The 17,923-nt window shown below is 41.3% G+C and overlaps 1 long non-coding RNA gene across 5 annotated transcripts in view; it reads right to left on the bottom strand.

Moving 5' to 3' along the window:
- Window positions 1-4,501: 4,501 nt before the first annotated feature.
- The window catches only part of LOC144364957 (uncharacterized), a 32,223-nt gene continuing 18,801 nt past the window's right edge, over window positions 4,502-17,923 (bottom strand). For 2 of the 5 annotated variants that reach the window (XR_013423155.1, XR_013423154.1), the window contains exon 10: window positions 15,991-16,269. This is a non-coding gene — a long non-coding RNA (uncharacterized LOC144364957). Of the gene's footprint in view, window positions 6,195-15,568; window positions 16,270-17,923 lie in introns of those variants that run through there. The other 3 variants (XR_013423150.1, XR_013423156.1, XR_013423151.1) reach the window with 3 other exon arrangements.

The raw sequence follows: 17,923 nt of genomic DNA on the forward strand, positions 1-17,923 counted from the left end.
CTCTACTTACATGCTGGGCAAGTGCCCTAGCATGGATGAACACTTCCAGCCCACACATTCAACTTGCAATTGGAGAGCATCTAGCCCCTTTAAACTGAAAGACATCATTAAGCACTATTCTCTTAAACTTCTTTAAGAATATAATATGTCCACACCATATTTTCCATGTCTGTTCCCTATAATAAGCAAATAGATAAGTTCTGTTATGTCTATTGTTGTTATGATATCTCATTTTTTATCCATGAGTACTATTTTATTTTACGGGTATACCATATACATTTGATTTCTTTTATTCATTTTGTGGTACTGGGGATGGAACCCAGGGCCAGTTTGTGAGATATGTGCTCTACCACTCAGTTGTGGAGGAGAGCTTCTCTGCTCAAGGAGGCCAGGAAACATAGAAGCCGAGAAGGGGAAAATTGACACTGGGCAAAAAACTCTTTGAGGGCACCTTCCAGTGTCCCATCTGCTCCAGCCACACTCCTATAGTGACCAACTCTCCATTCAAACTAGTAGAAAGTGATTAGGTTATCACTGTCATAATCCTATCATTTCTCTTACAAATATCTCTGCATTAACACTGGAGCTTTTCAGGGACATGTCATATCCAAATCACCATATGTAACTAAGTTTGGTTTGCATCATTTAAAAATTTGCCTTCAAAATGCATAGTGTTTTAAACCCTGGAACATAATTATGAAAATTATTTTCATGAACTTGTGTGCTAATTCTTTTATCTTAGTCAAGTATGGGCTGGTTCCATCTGAATATTTTCTCCTCATGATGGATTGTATTTTCCTACCCTTTTGTCTTTTTGTTAAAGCTTTGACTTGAGGTCTGGGTGCCTGTTGCATCCTGACCACTCTGGATTCCTATCAATATTCTCTGACTTTTTCCCAGGCAGATCAAGGCTTCTTTTATTTGAAGGGCAGATCTGTGTTAACTGTGGAGGCTACAATGAAGGTAGAGCTTTATTTCTGGGCTTCATCCTCTTTGGAAAGTCTTGATGATCTCCTCCTCCTTTCTTGGCCTAGAGGTGCTCTTCACAAAGGTGGCCCTCAGCAAGGTCAGTCAGGATTCTCATAGGTCTTGTCTGCCTTCAGCTTGTGGACATGTTCCATGAGAATCTGCTTTGTTTGGGGCCACGTTCCTTCATCTCCAGGTACAGGCTCTGATACAAGTGGCAATCTCTTTAGATTCATGGTATCTTATGAGAACCTGGTATACAGCTGTCACCCTCTCCTCCAGGTTACCTATTCTAACTATGCCCATGTGACTGCTCTACCTGCAGGCCAATGTGTTTTTCCATATTGAGCCCAGGGAATGGACAGTAGCAAGCTCATGGATGACCAGCCCATCTTTTATCACCTCTTATCTACAGATACTTGATGACATATAGGATTTAGCCAGATTCACTAGGGTCTAATCAGATCCACAGCAGAGGACACTGAGGACAAGCCCCTTCTGAGGCATAAGTAGAACCATGGTTGTGATTGTAGCCCTATAAATATTCTTGAGCTTTGTTCTGGGATGCAGTTTTAAGCTATTTTGTGTCTCATTTGTAAGATTTGTTAGGTGGAACTGAAACAGTGCTTAAGGATAATTATTTCCTATCATTGAGACAAGACAATTATGACTCTTCTCAATATCTTGTGAGTGATAAGGTTTTTTTATGGTGGCTGATAGAAACAGGCACTCCTTCCAACCCTACACATGTGGCAGGCACTACTCCTTCTGATCTTGTTCTTCTGAGCTTGGGGGTCTCACCATGTTTCCCAGACTTGAGCTTAAGTGATCCTCAGTGTTCTAACTACCTGAGACTATAGGCGTGCACCATCACACCCAGCCCCAGGGTTTATTCCTACTCATGGTGGTTGAACCAAGGGCCTTGTGCATGCTAGGCAAGCACTCTGTCACTGAACTACACCTCAGCCCAGTTCTTGCCAATCTCACCAGACAATTATATCTCAGTCTTTACCGTGGCTATTCTCATGGATCTCTGTTGAATTCATAAGAGGGGTCCTACCCAGAGCTCGAGAGTGTCCATCTTTTCTATTTTCTCAGCTTCTCCAGCAATGTCCCATCTGGGTTATGCCTCTCTGCACGTGGCTTAGAAATTAGGGTCGTTGTAGGGTTCATTTCAGTTGTTACTTTCTGACATCACTGTCCTTCATTCAATGTCTGACATAGCATCTGGAAAACCACTGTTTCCTATAATCTAGTTTCTTGAAGTCATTTTCAGCAAGAAGGACTAAGATAGTCCTAGTTACTTTATTTTAACAAAAAGTAGATGTCCCCATTCTTCAAGTTTTCACCAACATTATATCTTACCTGATCAAGTCTCAGTCTTCATCTTTATTGACATAACTGTGGATTCTGCAAAGCTGATCTCTCCCTCACATTTTGCCTATAGATTTCAGGGCATATCTTTTTCCCTGTCTTTCCTTTCATTCTTTCTTGGTCTCCTTCCTGGTATACCTCATCAACTCTTAGTTATGGACTGTGTCAGGGTGCAAGGTAAATTTCTGTCCATTTATTCCCACTTGACTCTGTGACCTCATCTTGCCTTGCAGCTTTAGGAAACATCTGTAGCTAGGAAGCTTCAATTTTATCTCTCTAACATGGATCCCAGGCTTGCATACCCAACAGCCTCATCAGTATATCCACTTGAACATCTTACTAGGTGTCTTAACTTTAACATGTCTAAAACACATTAAAATGCTCACTACTAAACTCTCAATTACCACCCCAACCCCTCTACCCATCTTGAAGTCCTTCCCATCTCAACTAAGGGACACTTTAATTTCATCATTCCCATTCTTAGGCCATAACTCTTAGAACTACCCTCAACTCTTCTTTACATAGACGCTCCTTTCAAAATACATCCAGAATCTGATTATTGTTTTTTTTTTCACCTGAATTGATACCATTCTTGTCTACATATCTGTCATTTCTCACCTGAATTATTGCAACAGCATTCTAATTGGTCTTCCCGCTTCTACCTTGGCCTTCCTTGAGAATCTCTTCTGAATAAATTGACCAGAGTGAGCCTCTTAATATTTAAGTAAGACCATTTTATGCCTCTGCTCAAAACTTTCCACTGGTTTCCCCATCTTAGAGTGGAAGCCAGAAGCCCTACAAAGCATTACATAGGGCATCACTCACTGACCCTCTCCACCTACTCCTTGCTCAGTGCACTGTGACTCTGCTAAAGCCCTTCAAGATCTTTCACTTCACAATGAACATTCCTTCCTCAGGGCTTTCCATGCTTATCATGCTCTTCTGCTTGTCATGCTCTTCCCTAGGTAAGGAACCCTATGAAAACAACCCTCTGACTCTCACTCTCCTGCAAGTCCATCACCTAAAGAGTCCATTGCTTAAGGTGTTATTCTTATTTCCTTTATAGTTTCTCTCCTACTAAAGTGTAGGTTGTACAGGGCAGGAATTTTTGTGGGTTTTCTAGGCAGCAAAATGAACAGTGCCTTGCACAAGGCAGGGACTAAATTCAATATTGGCTAAATAAATACATGAAAAAAAAAGGGTTTTGAAAATGGCTCTGGAAAGTATTCTAAATAGATCTACTGTCAAAACTACTTTAACTGCTTACTTGAACTGAAATCAGGCAATGGGGCAAAAAGCATCAGGGAAAGCATATGCAAATCCAATTCCATCTGCTCTTTCACCTGTTTTCCTTAGTAGAGCACATTTAAGGGTCAATGGTGTACATGTATCAGAACTTCCTTCCCTTTTATGGCCAAATAATATTCCACTGTTCATCAAGTGAGAGGTAATTGAATTGTTTCCAATTTTCGCTATTCTAAATAAAACTGCTATGAACACTTTGTATATGTTTTGTGTGAATATGTGCTTTTATTGCCCTTTTATTTTTGTCACTGCTGTGGACTGACCCAGGGCCGCTAGGCACTCTACCATTGATCTACATCTTCCACTCCATTGACATATACTTTTTATTTATTTATTTATTTATTTTTATTTAATTTTCTGTTTTGATGTGGTGCTGAGATTGGAAACCAGTGCCCCACACATGCAAGGCAAGCATGCTTCTACTTATCCACAACACTTGCCCTAGACATATGCTTCTAATTCTCTTGGATATATATCTAGTAGTAGTAGTGCTAGTTCATACGGTAACTCAATATTAGCTTTCTGAAGAACTTTTTCTGACCTCCTCTTTCTAAGAGAGTGGATAATACAAAATCATATAAATACTAAGTATAACCAGAAAAGTGGGAAAATGCATAAAGAACAAATGCAAAATGGAGAAAGCAGTTATAAATACATTAAATACTACTCCAACTCTACCAATAATCACTTAAAATGTGACTAGTCTAAAATGACAATTAAAGAAAAAGTTTCAAACTGAATAAAGAAACAAAACTCTACCATATATTGTCTATAAGAAACCACTTTGATTAAGAAGACTCAGATACAATTAGAGCCAAAAGATGAACAGTGATGCACTATAGGAACTAATCAATGGAAATATGCAAAAGCTTTATTAATTTTATATAAAGTACATTTCAGAATATGGAAAATTATCAGGGATAAAAAGGGACAAACTCCAAGAAGACATAACAATTCTAAATATGTAAGCATTTAACAACAGACATCTAAATATGTGACACTAAAAGGAGAAATTGACAAAATTCACTCCTAAAGCTGCAGACTTTTGAACATATCTCTCAGGGCTTGATAGATGAAGGAAGCAGAAAATCAATAAGGATATAGTTGACCTGAGTGGCGCTGTCAATCAACTTGATCTTATTGGCATTTCTAAAATACTCTACTCAAAAGGAAGAGAGTACACATTCTTTTCAAGTTTACATAAAATTCAGAAAGGTCCACCATGTCCTGTGCCATAAAAGAGTCATCAATAAATTTAATACATTAGAAGTAAAATAAAACATATTCTTATATCACAATGAAATTAAGCTAAAAATCACTAATAGAACGAGAACTGAAAAATCCCCAAATATTTGGGAATTCAGTAATACATTTATAAATAACACATGAGTAAAAATAGTCTCAAGGGAATTTTTAAAATATTTTGAATTAAAATGAAGAAAATACAATGTATTTTAATTTCACAATTTACCCAAAGCAATGTGTAAGCAATTAGAGCACTTAGGGGAATTTATAACATTAAATACACAGATGAGAGAAGAAAAGGGAGCTAAATTCAGTAATCTAGCTTTTAGAGGCCAAAGCCAAAAGAACAATTTAAGTTAAAGGAAGCAAATGAAAAGAAAAAAGAAAAAGAAAAAAAGGAAACAGAAAGAAAGAAAAAGAAAAATCAATGAAATTTAAAACTATATGCCAGCTATATGCCAGCTTCATCATTCCTAATATCTGATCATAACATTATTCTAATGGCTAAATTGATAGTGCCTTAATATGGGTGTTTTCATTATTTAACCAATACCCTTTAGAAAATCTTTGTAGACTTTAATTTTTGGTTATTACCTTTAAGTTTCTAGAAATAAAATTATATCTAATTAATGGATTTTTTAGTATAAATTTTAGGTTTTAAAATTGAGCAGACAATAGAGACCCTCACTGAGTTGCCTGTGATACAGGAAGAACACTTTAAAGGATCTTGCTGACCTTCTTCAAAACTGAAAAGACAACTAGAGAGCCTTGTAATATTTTTTATTTTGATGTCTATTGAATAATAAAGAAAAACTTTCTTCTATGCCACTGACAATAAACATATTTCTAGCATAAACACGTCTATAAATCGAACTTTTTCCTTCTAAACTGAAAATAATTTAAGGCAGTGAGTAAAAGAAACACCCTAAGTAAATGCAACAACATGGAACAAGTGTCAGTCCCACTACCATGTTTAATTATAATGTATAAGAAATATGGAAAAAAATGTAAAACATTCAATTCAATTTCTAACAAAACTATGAGATCAAAGTAATCCTCAGATTCCAGAAGATGTTCAAGTGCCATTTGGACAGTTGACAAAAAGCAATTTCTATGTAGGACAAAGTAGGGACAATATAGCTTAGCCTTTTATTTTTCCAGAAATGATCTTTTCATCTATCAGTGCTTCACAAGTTTCCATGTGATTCAGTGTTTTACCACTTTCTGATGTCTTTCCAGGAGGAGTAAAGCTTAGATGTTTCTGCTTCACTGTGTTGGAGTCATGCCCACTGCTCTGGCATGCCCTAACAAAGAGAAATTCAGAAATTACTTGTGGTTTCAATTGCTCTAATAAATTAGTTTTCAGAAATTAATGTTAAACATACATAAAACAAACCAATACACATAATTTTAGATTTGACTAAATTCTAAATGGTCTAGCCTTCTAGAATTCTACATTTCCATATCTATTTTGCAAATGAACAGGAATGTTCAAAACAGAGTACTAGGAATGGAGTGCTGGGTTTGTTTGGGGAGAGGGACAGAAGTGTCAAACCTGCATTTCCTCCTGTTAATCACCCACCAGAGTAGCTCCTAATTTAAAAGGCTTAAGCTAAGAGCAAAAGTCAGGGGACAGCAAACAGGAAGAAAGATGCTTGCTTATGTCTGGTTCTGGTTTAAGCTTTAGACCAATACAGAACACAGGGCAGCAGGCCCATTCCAACATCAGCACTTCAGGAAATAAAAAATTTATTGTTTCTAAACCAGGAAGCCACCTTATACAGTGTTTACTGTTTCATATATTTTTTTGGGGGGAGAGGGGGGAAGGGGTACCAAGGATTGAACTCAGGGGCACTCAACCACCAAGCCACATCCTCAGCCTTTATATTTTTTGAGACAGGGTCTCATTAAATTGCTTAGTTCCTCCCTTAGTTGCTGAGTCTGGCTTTGAATTTGCAAACCTCTTAAGTCAGCTTCACAAGCTGCTGGAATTATAGTCATGCTCCACTGAGCCCAGCAATACATGACAGTTTTTTACCCCTAAATCCATTTAAAATAACCAAGCAGTACATTAAATTGTCATGCCACATTTTAACCAATTTACCACTAATAATATTTGAGTTGAGTTTTTGCTACATTTTGTTATCTAAATAATGGGACAAAACTTTTAATATATGCTGTTCTATTGTTTCCCTAGGACACATATGCTAAAAATTACATTTCTGGGTCAAAAGGTATACAGGTGAAACTAACATTTTCATTTGTGATTTGGGATATATACATAAAGTTTTTTAATTGTTTTTATTCTTTTCGTGGTGTTTGGGATTAAGCCAGGGCCTCAAGCTGCTAAGTGTAAGGTAAACACACTACAAGTTACACATCTAGTCCCAAGATTTTAACGTTATCTAGTTATTTCCTCCCCCATCTCCCTGACTGAATCCAGGGGTGCTTTACCACTGAGATTCATTCCCATCCCACAACCCTTTTTTAAATTTGAAGAGTCTTGTTAAGATCCCAACACCTGCATCCTCCTACCTAAACCTCTGGAGATTCTGGGACTACAGGGGTGAACCACAGTGCTTGGCTTCACAAATTTTATTATTATTATTATTATTATTATTATTAATATTATTATTATTTAGTGTGTTTTTTTTTCTTGCGACATAAAGTCTCACTGTTTTTCCCAGGCTTATCTCAAAATCATGGACTCAAGTGATCTTTGTGTATGGGTCTGAAGAGTAGCTGGAATTACAGGCATGTGTCACCAAGCCCAGCTTTAAAGTTTATTTTTTTAAAAAAATATTTAGTTGTAGATGGACACAATACCTTTGTTTTACTTATTTTTATGTGGTGCTGAGGATCGAACCCAGGGCTTCGTCCATGCTAGGCAAGTATTCTACCACTGAGCCACAACTCTAATGTTTTTATTCTTTGTTTGGGCAGTACTAGGTATTGAAGCCAGGATCATTATACCACTGAACTACATTTACAACCTTTTTTACTTTGAGATAGAGTCTTGCTAAACTGCCCAGGCTGGTCTCAAACTTAAGATCCTTCTGCCTCAGCCTCCTGAGCTTCTGGAATGATAGGCTTATGACACTATGCCCAGTCATCTTAAATTGCTTTGTATTCTGGGTTTCCTGTCACATGTAAAAGGTCTTATCAATATGAAATTATATAGCCAGGTATGGTGGTATGTACCTGTTGTCCCACTTGATCAGAAAGCAGCAGCAGGAGAATCATTTGAGCCTACAAATTTGAGACCAGTCTGAGCATCACAGGAAGCCCCACAAGACCACCAAAGAAAATGGGAAAAAAAGATAAAAGTGGGGTGCTTCAATAACTAACAGGGAGAAAATAACCTAAATTTAAATGTAAGGTCTCTGGTGTGACTCAATGTCTAGCATGATCAAGAACAATAGTTTCCATGCTTATTCATATTAGCCCCAAAGTAGAAATCTAAAATCTCCAAATCCTTCTATATGATAGAATATGTATTTATGTATGTATGTATGTATGTATATCCCTCCCCCAGAACTGGGGCATTGACCCCAAGGACATCCTACCCCTTAGCTTTATCTCTAGCTCTTCTTATTTTGGGTTACAATCTTGCTAAAATTAAGAGGCTGGCCTAAAGCATATGATCCTGCTGCTTCAATTTCCTGAGTTGCTGGACTTAGTCATGTGCCACCAAACCCAGTTTACAATCTCTTTTCTAGCCAGTCCAGTGGTGCACACCTGCCATTCAGCACTCAGCACATTGACATAGGAGCACTCAACAGATTGACCTCAGGAGTTTAAGACTGGCCTGGCCAAAATACTGGGACTCCACCTCAAACAAACAGAAAACCCACAAAACTGATTGTCAATTTTTCTTTCCTTCTCCACCTCTGTGGATTGAATCCAGGAGTGTGTTACCATTGACCTACAGCCCTATGATTTTTACAGTTGTTTTTATTTTTTATTTTGAGAAATAAAACAATTATCTTTCAGTTACTGATCCTTACTTGTGATCCTTCTGCCTCAGGCTCTTTTTTTTTTTTAATATTTATTTTTTTTTTAGTTCTCGGCGGACACAACATCTTTGTTGGTATGTGGTGCTGAGGATCGAACCTGGGCTGCACGCACGCCATGCGAGTGCACTACCGCTTGAGCCACATCCCCAGCCCCCTGCCTCAGGCTCTTTAGTAGCTGAACTTATAGATGTGCACCCCTGTACCCAACTCTATTATTAGTTTTCAAGTATGCAGTAAACTAACTGCAACAACCATTTTGACCACTATATCTCCAAAACTTACTCATGTTTAACTGAAACTTTCTAATTTATGGCTAATATACTAGCCTATTAGGACTAATAATAAACAAGTTCACTTCCTATTTTATGAAATTGTTTGAGGTGCACTTCGTATTATCCAGGCTGGTAGGCATACGCCCCTCTCCAGCTCTTGCCAGGAAGTCAGCCAGGTCAGTTGCTGTGATTATTACTGTTGCCACGTTTTTAGAGTGAGAGACATGCTGAATGTTTTGCCCAAGGTCAAAGAGTAAGGCAGTGTTGGTTCCTGAGCTTGAGTCTCCAGAGAGCAAGGATCTTCCCTTCCAGAAGGGCTCTACCCCAGCCCCACTGAGCCTCCACTCATGCCCAGAAAACCCATTTCCCTGAACCTAGGACAGACAGCACAGCAGCCATAGGAAGCAGCAAAATATATGAGTATATAACAGGTGTGGGGGTCTTAGCACTCTCATCAGGAGAGTGAGTGAGGAATCAGGCACAAGTCCCCCACATGTGGCTCAAGAGATAAACTTTTTGTGTGTGTCCTGGCATTGCTGGGTGTGAAGGGAGAATGGGAGGCCAAGCCTCCTCTGAAAACCTCCCAATACACCACTGAGCTAATGGTAAGCTAAACACAGAGTTAGTACATGGGGGCTCTCCCTAATCTTCATCCCACAGATCACATTCAAGTCTCTGGGTGCCTAGAGGCAGGACAAGAAAGAAGGCTGGAACCACATCACTGCAAGAGACCATGGGGGGCACTGTTGGTGACCAACCCCATTGCACTTCTAATTCTCCACTCTAAATGTTTCATATCATATGTCAAATAAAAATTTCCAATAAAAAGTGAATCTGGGGTGCTGGGGTTGTGGCCCAGTTGTAGAATGCCTGCCTAGCATGCATGAGGAACTAGGTTCAATTCTTGGCACCATATAAAAACAAACAAATAAAATAAATATATGTTTCCATCTACAACTAACACACACACACACACACACACACACACACACAAATATAAAAGAAACAGAATTTTCTTTAAATCAAACTATTGGAGTAGTCTCAGTCCTCATTAATAGCTGAGGAAACTGGGGACAAAAAAATGTAAAGACTGGCCCAAAGCCAATTAGAAAGTTAGTGTTTCAGTTTTTTCTTTCTCTTTTCAGGGACACCTTAGTGTGCTCTGAAGCCCTGTGACCTGGACCCTGCATCCTCCAGGTCCATAATCCCATCCTTACACCCCCAAGTGCTTCAGCTTCAGGGCCAGCCTAAAATCAGGGGCTTCCCCCAACACATGTGCAACCACAAACTCTCATGTTTCAAAGCATACCCAATACTCCTCACCTCCTGTAAGGGTGCAAACTTGCCACTCCTTGGGGAGACCTGAGTTGCAGACCTGGGCCCAGAAATGTCTTTAAGATGGTGTGCTGAGTAGTGCACATCCATTGGCCCCCAGTTGGTACCCTGCTCCACTTGAAGGCATACAGCCTCCAACATGTACCTGCGAAGCGACAGACCAAATTCAAGGAGTGACTACCCACCTTGGCCTGGTCTCCTTGACCACTCTCACCCCTCAGCTGGGAAAGCACAGAGCCCAGGGCTCTCATCCAGGAGCCTTATCCAGACTGCCATTCCCCTCTACCATATTTCTTGGGGCAAGAACCTACAACAACAAGGAAGAGTGAAATTCCCAGAAACTCCTAGAGCACCCTGGAGAAAACCCCAAAGGATAGGAACAGTGAGTGTCAGGGTCTGGGAGCTGGGGTCAGATACCAGGTAAAAAGATTTAGCTTCACCTTACCAGCCCCAGGCAGGGTCCACCACTTGAGCCCTTGGTTTACCAACTCTCTTGGGTCACAGGGGAGCACATAGCATGATATAGCAGTTCCTGGTGCAGCCCTGGTCAAATAGATTATTGTGCTGGAAGGAGAACAGAAAGCTCAGGGAACAGGAAGGGAACAGGAGGAAAGGAAGGGAACAGGAGCTCAGAATCAGCAGGACTACACAAGGCAATCTTCCAGTGACCCTCCCTAAGTTGGTCAGGTAAGCCAGGGTTCAACCTGGGCCTGAGGCCAGGCTCTAGGTACAGGAGTGCCCAAGAGTGAGTGACCCAGGGCCTCCTGCCTTCCCAGGCTCCTAGGAAGAGTGACCTCTCTAGACCCACTTTTGAGTAGTTTTCCCCAGAGAGTGCTGACTCAGCACCCACCTCTCCTGCCTTTTCAGGGCTCCTCATCTCCTTGTGCCTCCCTTTGTAAAAACCTTGCTCTGTCTCCATTGGCCACACCTGTCCTCCCACCATGTCCTTCCATGCACCTTTTAAAATCTTTCTAGTGCTCCTCTACTCAACTGATCCAAAGATGGTGTCACCACCATGCTCCTACTTTACTCTTTTAATCTTGATTTTTTCTAAAAATCTACCTCAACTGAATTTCACCATCTGGGAGAGCAGTGGCAGTGGAGGATACCCAGACATATTTTCCTAGTCAAAAATCAGATTTTCCAGGAAAACATGGGCTGAAGGCCTTTACTATACAAAGCAGTAAAGGTCAAGCTCAAAGGTCATTTCCTTTCCTGGACACTGACTGCTATCTCCTCTCCCTTATTCCACTTTCTCCCTCTGCTGAGTCCAGCCTCAACCCCTCCTCCTTCCAGACCAGGTTGATTTTCACCCCAACTTCAAGAGCTTCAGCTAGCAAACACTCTGTTATAATGAAAAGTGGTCCAGCAGCACCTCTATCCACCCCCAACTCTCCCATGGCAAACATATAAAGATTTTGATCTTCAACACTATTCTCCACCAGAAGGAAAGATGATTCCACATCAGAACAGTTGTGGAATATGTCCAAAAGGCAACATGAATCATGTCCTCTATGAGGTTCTGCCTCTTTTAAGGTGTTCACAACACTTAAGAAATGAGTATACCACCAAGTGCAGTGGCGCACACCTGTAATCCCAGTGACTTGGACCATCACAAGTTCAATGCCAGGCTCAACAACTTAGCAAGGCCCTCAACAATTTAGTGACACCTTTTCAGAAAACAAAATATAGCAAGGATTGTGGATGAAGCTTTGATGGTAAAGCACCCCTGAGTTCAATCCCTTGTACCAGAAGAAATAACTTAATAATGGCAGATTATTTTTAAAATTACAGAATTTTTAAACCTAGAAAAAAAATTTATATATATATATATATATATATATATATATATATATATATATAATGTATAGAAAATATTGATTGTACATAAGGTATAGAAAAATGCTTCAAGGAATGATAATAAATTCTTAAGAACTGATCAGTAAATGTGAATACCTTCCTCACTGAAACCCTATCACACACAACTGGAATCCAACAGCTCTGAGGCACACAGACCAGCATCTCTCACTGGCTCCACTCCTGGGACTCCTGCTCCAATTCTGTGTCTCAAATACCCTCACACTCCACAAAACCAAAATCCAGCAGCATCTTCTTCTTGCCCCATCTTCTGACCAACTTTCTGCTGCCTCTTCTTCTTCCCCTTATCCTGGGGGATCAAGGCATCAGGCTTCTCTGTTCCTTTCTCTCTTTCTTTCTATCCCCAAATGTTGATTCTTCTGTTTATTGGTTCACTCATTTATCCAGATGTTTTTTCTTTGTGTGCTTCGATTGAAGAATCCAAGCCCATGCTTATGCTAAGCATAAACTCTACCACTGAGATGCACCCCCATCAGAAGTATTTCAGGGCATCAAAAATGCTTCTCTAAAACTGGGCACCATGGTGCACATCTATAATCCCAGTGACTTGGGACACTGAGGCAGGCTTGAGACCAGCTCAGCAACTTAGTCAGACCCTGATTCACAATAAAAAATAGTACGCACTGGGGATGTATGTCACTGATAAAGACCCCCTGGGTTCAATACCTCATAGCAAAAAAAAAAAAAAAAAAACATCATCTAGTCACTGCACGGGGGTAGAAAGCACCCTGCAAACAACATGGCCAGCATACATTCAGAGTAGTGAGGTCAGCTGCAACACGAGGCCCTGAGCACCATGGGAAATGGCCAGGGTAGAGTAGAGAGAGAGAGTATCATGAGAACCATGTAGGCAATGCAGCTCACAGCACCCAGGTACATGCAGAGGAGAAGCCCATAGAGTTAAGTGGTGAGACAGCTACTTCTGGTTTCAGAGGCTGTGTCCAGTTCAGAAAGAGTAGTCTGAAGAGGTATGCTGGCTTTGGCCATTAATGAGAGCATCATCCTGACAGCAAGGGTTGGACTGACCTGGGCCAGGAAGTGAAGGGTGAGCTAGTGAACAAGGTCAACTCTTTCAGAGAATAAGACCCAGAAGGTACAACAGGTAAGGGTGGGACTAGTATGACTTTTAAGATGAGGCACAAACATATGTAGATGACCATGGGAAGGAATGGTAGTGAGGTAATAGCAGCACATAGGGCACTTTCTGGCACCAGCCACTGTTCTATGTGATTTACCTGAATTAACCCACAATTCCCTCTTTTATTACAGATAGGAAAATTGAGTGACCAAGTGGCTAATTAGCATACCCAAGGTCTCCCTGCTGTTCAGTTCTAGAGCTGTAATTTGAACTTATGTGGTTTTCACCAGAGTCTTTGCCACCAACCACCAAACAAGTGACTCCAGGAGGAGTTGCAGTCAGGGAATGGAGTATGGTGGGAATGAAAGCTGGAGCATGGGGTCAGTGCCTGAAATTAGTGCTGCCAATAATGAAAGGTAGCCCTGTTTGTTGAATGCCAGAAGACAGACCACAATTAGATCCCTTGAGACTTGGGGATCCTGGTCTTGGAGAGCCTCTCTCTGAGCAGAGGAGAAAGGGCATTTGCCTCTGGCCTGACCTGGGATGAAAGAACCACATGATGGAGGAAGAAAAAAGGCTGCCAGGCAAACTCAATGATATACTAGAAGCTGAAGAAAGGAGAAGACAGGCAAACCACAGGGCTGAGAAAAAGGATCAAGCATAGGAGTCACATGTGGCAGTGATTGGGGTGCTGAATAAAAGGATGGGAGGTGATGAGCAGACAGGATCCTCTGTCTGTTCAGCTGTCTCAGGGTCTGCGGCTTCCCCTCCCCCATTGATACTGCCCACCAGTATTTCTGAAAGAGCCTTTAGTCAAGTGATTGCCATACTAAAGGAATCCCATGGCAGAGATGCCCACTCCTAGCATTCCTAGTTGAAGCTCAAAGAAAAAGAAATAACACAGATGGGGAAGAAAGCAATGAAACTCTTCCTCACACAGGACATGAGGTTCCATTCAGAGGGAACAACAAGGAATGCTGGGAAAGAAGCTTAGTGATCATGCACCCCTGACTCAATCCCCAGTGCTGGAAAAACAGCAAAACTAAGGACTCCTGCTCTTTGGAAGATGCTATTAAGAAAATAAAATGACAAGCCATGAAATGCAAAAAAAGATTTGCAAAACATAGATCTGAAGCCAGTATAGAGAACTCCTGAAACCCAGTAAGAAAACAACACAATTTTTTTAATGGGCAAAAGATTGGAGCAAACACATCACCAACAATATACTCATGGCTGAGAAGACATGAAAATATGTTCAACATCATTAGTCATTAGGAAAATACAGATTGGAGCTCTAATGAGATACCACTACTCATTTATTAGGCTACAATTTGAAAACAAAAAGAATAGCAATAAATGACCGTGTCAAAATCTAGTGAGGATGTGAAGCAACTGGAAATCTCATTCATTGCCAGTAGAAAGTAGAAATGGTGCAGTTGTTTTCTAAAAATTCCCACATATGTTTACCTTATGACTCAGCAATGCCACTCTTAACAATTTATCCAACAGAAATGAAAACTTATGTCCACATGTCTCTGCACCAATGGTTGTTATAGCAGCTTTATTTATAATTGCCCAAAACTGGCTGGGCAAGGTGGCCCATGCCTGTAATCCCAGTGGCTTGGGAGGATAAGACAAGAGGTTGGCAAGTTCAAAGCCTCAGTAACTTAGTAACTTAAAAAGGCTTTAAGCAACTTAAAAATTTTAAAAATTTTTCAGAAAGAAAATATAAGGGTCCTGATGGTGGGGTGGGGTGAGGCTAGGAATGTTGCTCAGAGGTTAAGCACCTCTGGGTTTAATCCCTGGTACAAAACAAAACAAAATAAACCAAAAATAATACTATCAAAAACTAGATACAAAGTAAAAATCCTTCAATAGATGAATGTATAAATAATCTCTAGGGAAATACAATACTATGCCGAAACAAAAGACAATAAACTACTGATATGAGCAACTGCATATATGGATCTCAAATGTGTCATGCTCAATGGATGAAGCTAGACTAAAAAGCCTACAATGCCATTTATACATGATTCTGGAAAGAGAAAAACCACAAGAACTCAGAGATGAATGGATTCTCTGGGGTAATGGAACTGGTTAACCTTGATCTTAGAGGAGAGTATACAATGTCATTGGCCAAAATTTCTAACTATAGACAAAAAGAGTGAATTTTACTGTTTTTAATTATTCCACAATAAATGACATTTTTACAAAATGTTACCATGCCGCCCAGATTTCCACTACTTTAAAACTACTTCCCTTGCTTGATGATCTTTCTAATCTTGACCCCCACAGGACCAAACTCATTGCCCATGCCACCTTGTGCTTGAACTAGATCCATTTCTTCATCATTCTGTTAACACCCTACTTTCAGGTTTCTGTGCCTTTCTGCAAAATTGTACCTCTCACAGTAAATGCCCTCCTGTCTCCTCTGCAAGTGCACACCAAAGACACAGAGAGGGACATGTTCTATTCTACATCCTGGGTCTTGCCAAACTCCCAGTCTCTTTCAGTCTGCTATATCACTCAGGACTCACTCCTTGGCTCACAGAGTTCCTGGGTATCTCCCAGTGTTATTCTGATTGCATGTTGTTTATCAACACAAGTAAATGAGGTACTTACTCACTTCTACACTCATCCCTCAAATAACTACCACCTAGCACACCCAGCACACTGTAGGCTTTCAATTCAATGCACCTAGGAGGGAGAATGGCCAGCAAGCTCCAGGGTATGGAGATATATAAGCTGAATCTTCATAGATGGGTCTGGAAGGACTCTTGAGGCACAATCAGGGCCAAGCCTGCAGATAAAGAACAGAAAATGCCTAATTGCAGAGGTGCAAGTTGCCTCCACACAGCCAAGGTCACAACACTCATACCACTTACCTGATTCTTATAGGGTCGCCTGGCATTGCCCACTGCCACAGCCTTAATGAACAGCTTCAGAATGAGGGGGAGAAGGAGGGCTCCCGCGGTACAGCTACTAGGATGCTTTGTACAGGCTAAGAAGTGAAGCCATGGAATAGCTCCTTCTTGGTCCAGCCTTTAAACCAGCATCATCCCCTCAATCCCTCCTACCGCAGCTAGCACCGCCCACCAACTCTCACTTTCTGGACTTGACAGTTAGTCCAGTAAAACGAAGTGAACACTAACTTCACCACACTGTCCTCCCACCTGTTCCTTTTCAACTTATTTTACGCTACTCTGTGGCCCCCCTAGATTCTTAACTTCACAGGCATCCTAACACTCCCATATCCCTAACTCCACTGGCCCTCCACATGTCCTTCAAAAGTCCTCCCAAGTGACTTCTCCCTCTAGCCCTAACCTTGGTCTCCCCCATTCCTTCTTGGCTGTTCACCCCTACCTCCCCACCACACTAGCTCTTCACAGTGTTGGCCTTTGGGACTGTGTGGATACATCATGGTATAGTCCAGGAATGCCATGTGCCTCCTGTGCATAATGAAAAGCACACAGGTGGCCAGCATGACACCCAGGTAGAGGCACAGGGACAGGAGGAATAGCAGGTAGAGCTGGATGTTTGATGCCTCACACAGTTATTCAAACACCTGCAATGGTGATCAAATTTTTAGGGGAGAGGAGGCAGGACCAAGGATCCCTATGGAATGGCCTCCATCACCCCCTAATCCTGAGGCCTCCCCCAATTCAGCCCTCTAGGCCTCCTGCTCTTGCCCTACACACAGGTTCCATCTCAGAAAGAACCTGGCATTTCCAAGGTTAGAGCACAGTTAGGACCCCATGGCTCATCAGGTCACCTGTCCTGAGTGAGGTGTATAGAGACAAAACCTGCCTGGTGTCGCTTGGAGCAGGATATAACATCTCTGGACCTCTGTTTTTACAGAAACTGAATCAAGATGAAAAAACATCCTCGCCCATCCAGACATCTGCATTTGTGAACCCAAGCAGGATGGGCACATCCGAGAAACACATTCAGAGCCCAGGAAACCCTCCAACTGGGACACCCAGACCAAGACAGGCAAAGATACCCAGGACACCGCAGCAGTCAGCTTAAAGGGCTGAGGATCTAGTATCAGCAAGCCAGGAAAGGGGACAGTCACTACTTTTCCTCCCCAACTCCACCAGGCCCAGCACAGATGAGCTCCCCTCTTTGGCATATTAGCACCTGTGCAAGCAAGGACAGCCTCCATGGAGAGCTACAAACACAGAGGTGATGACATATATAAGTGACCAACAGAGGCTGAGAGCCACTTGAAGCACTCTGGGAACATGGTCTGATACTCCCATCTTGCCTACTCATGATGTGAGGTTCCTGGTCCTATTCAAGTGCCTAGGGACAGGTTGGTGAGTGGACAGGGAGGAGGAGCACTCACCTCCACACAGACGTCACAGCTTTTGCAGTGGAAGGTTCAGGGCATGAGTTGAAAATAAGAGGTGGGACACCACGACATTTCGTATAACCTGCCATTCACTCATGCC

The sequence above is a fragment of the Ictidomys tridecemlineatus genome, chromosome 1 (genome assembly GCF_052094955.1).
Source record: "Ictidomys tridecemlineatus isolate mIctTri1 chromosome 1, mIctTri1.hap1, whole genome shotgun sequence".
NCBI lineage: Eukaryota > Metazoa > Chordata > Mammalia > Rodentia > Sciuridae > Ictidomys > Ictidomys tridecemlineatus.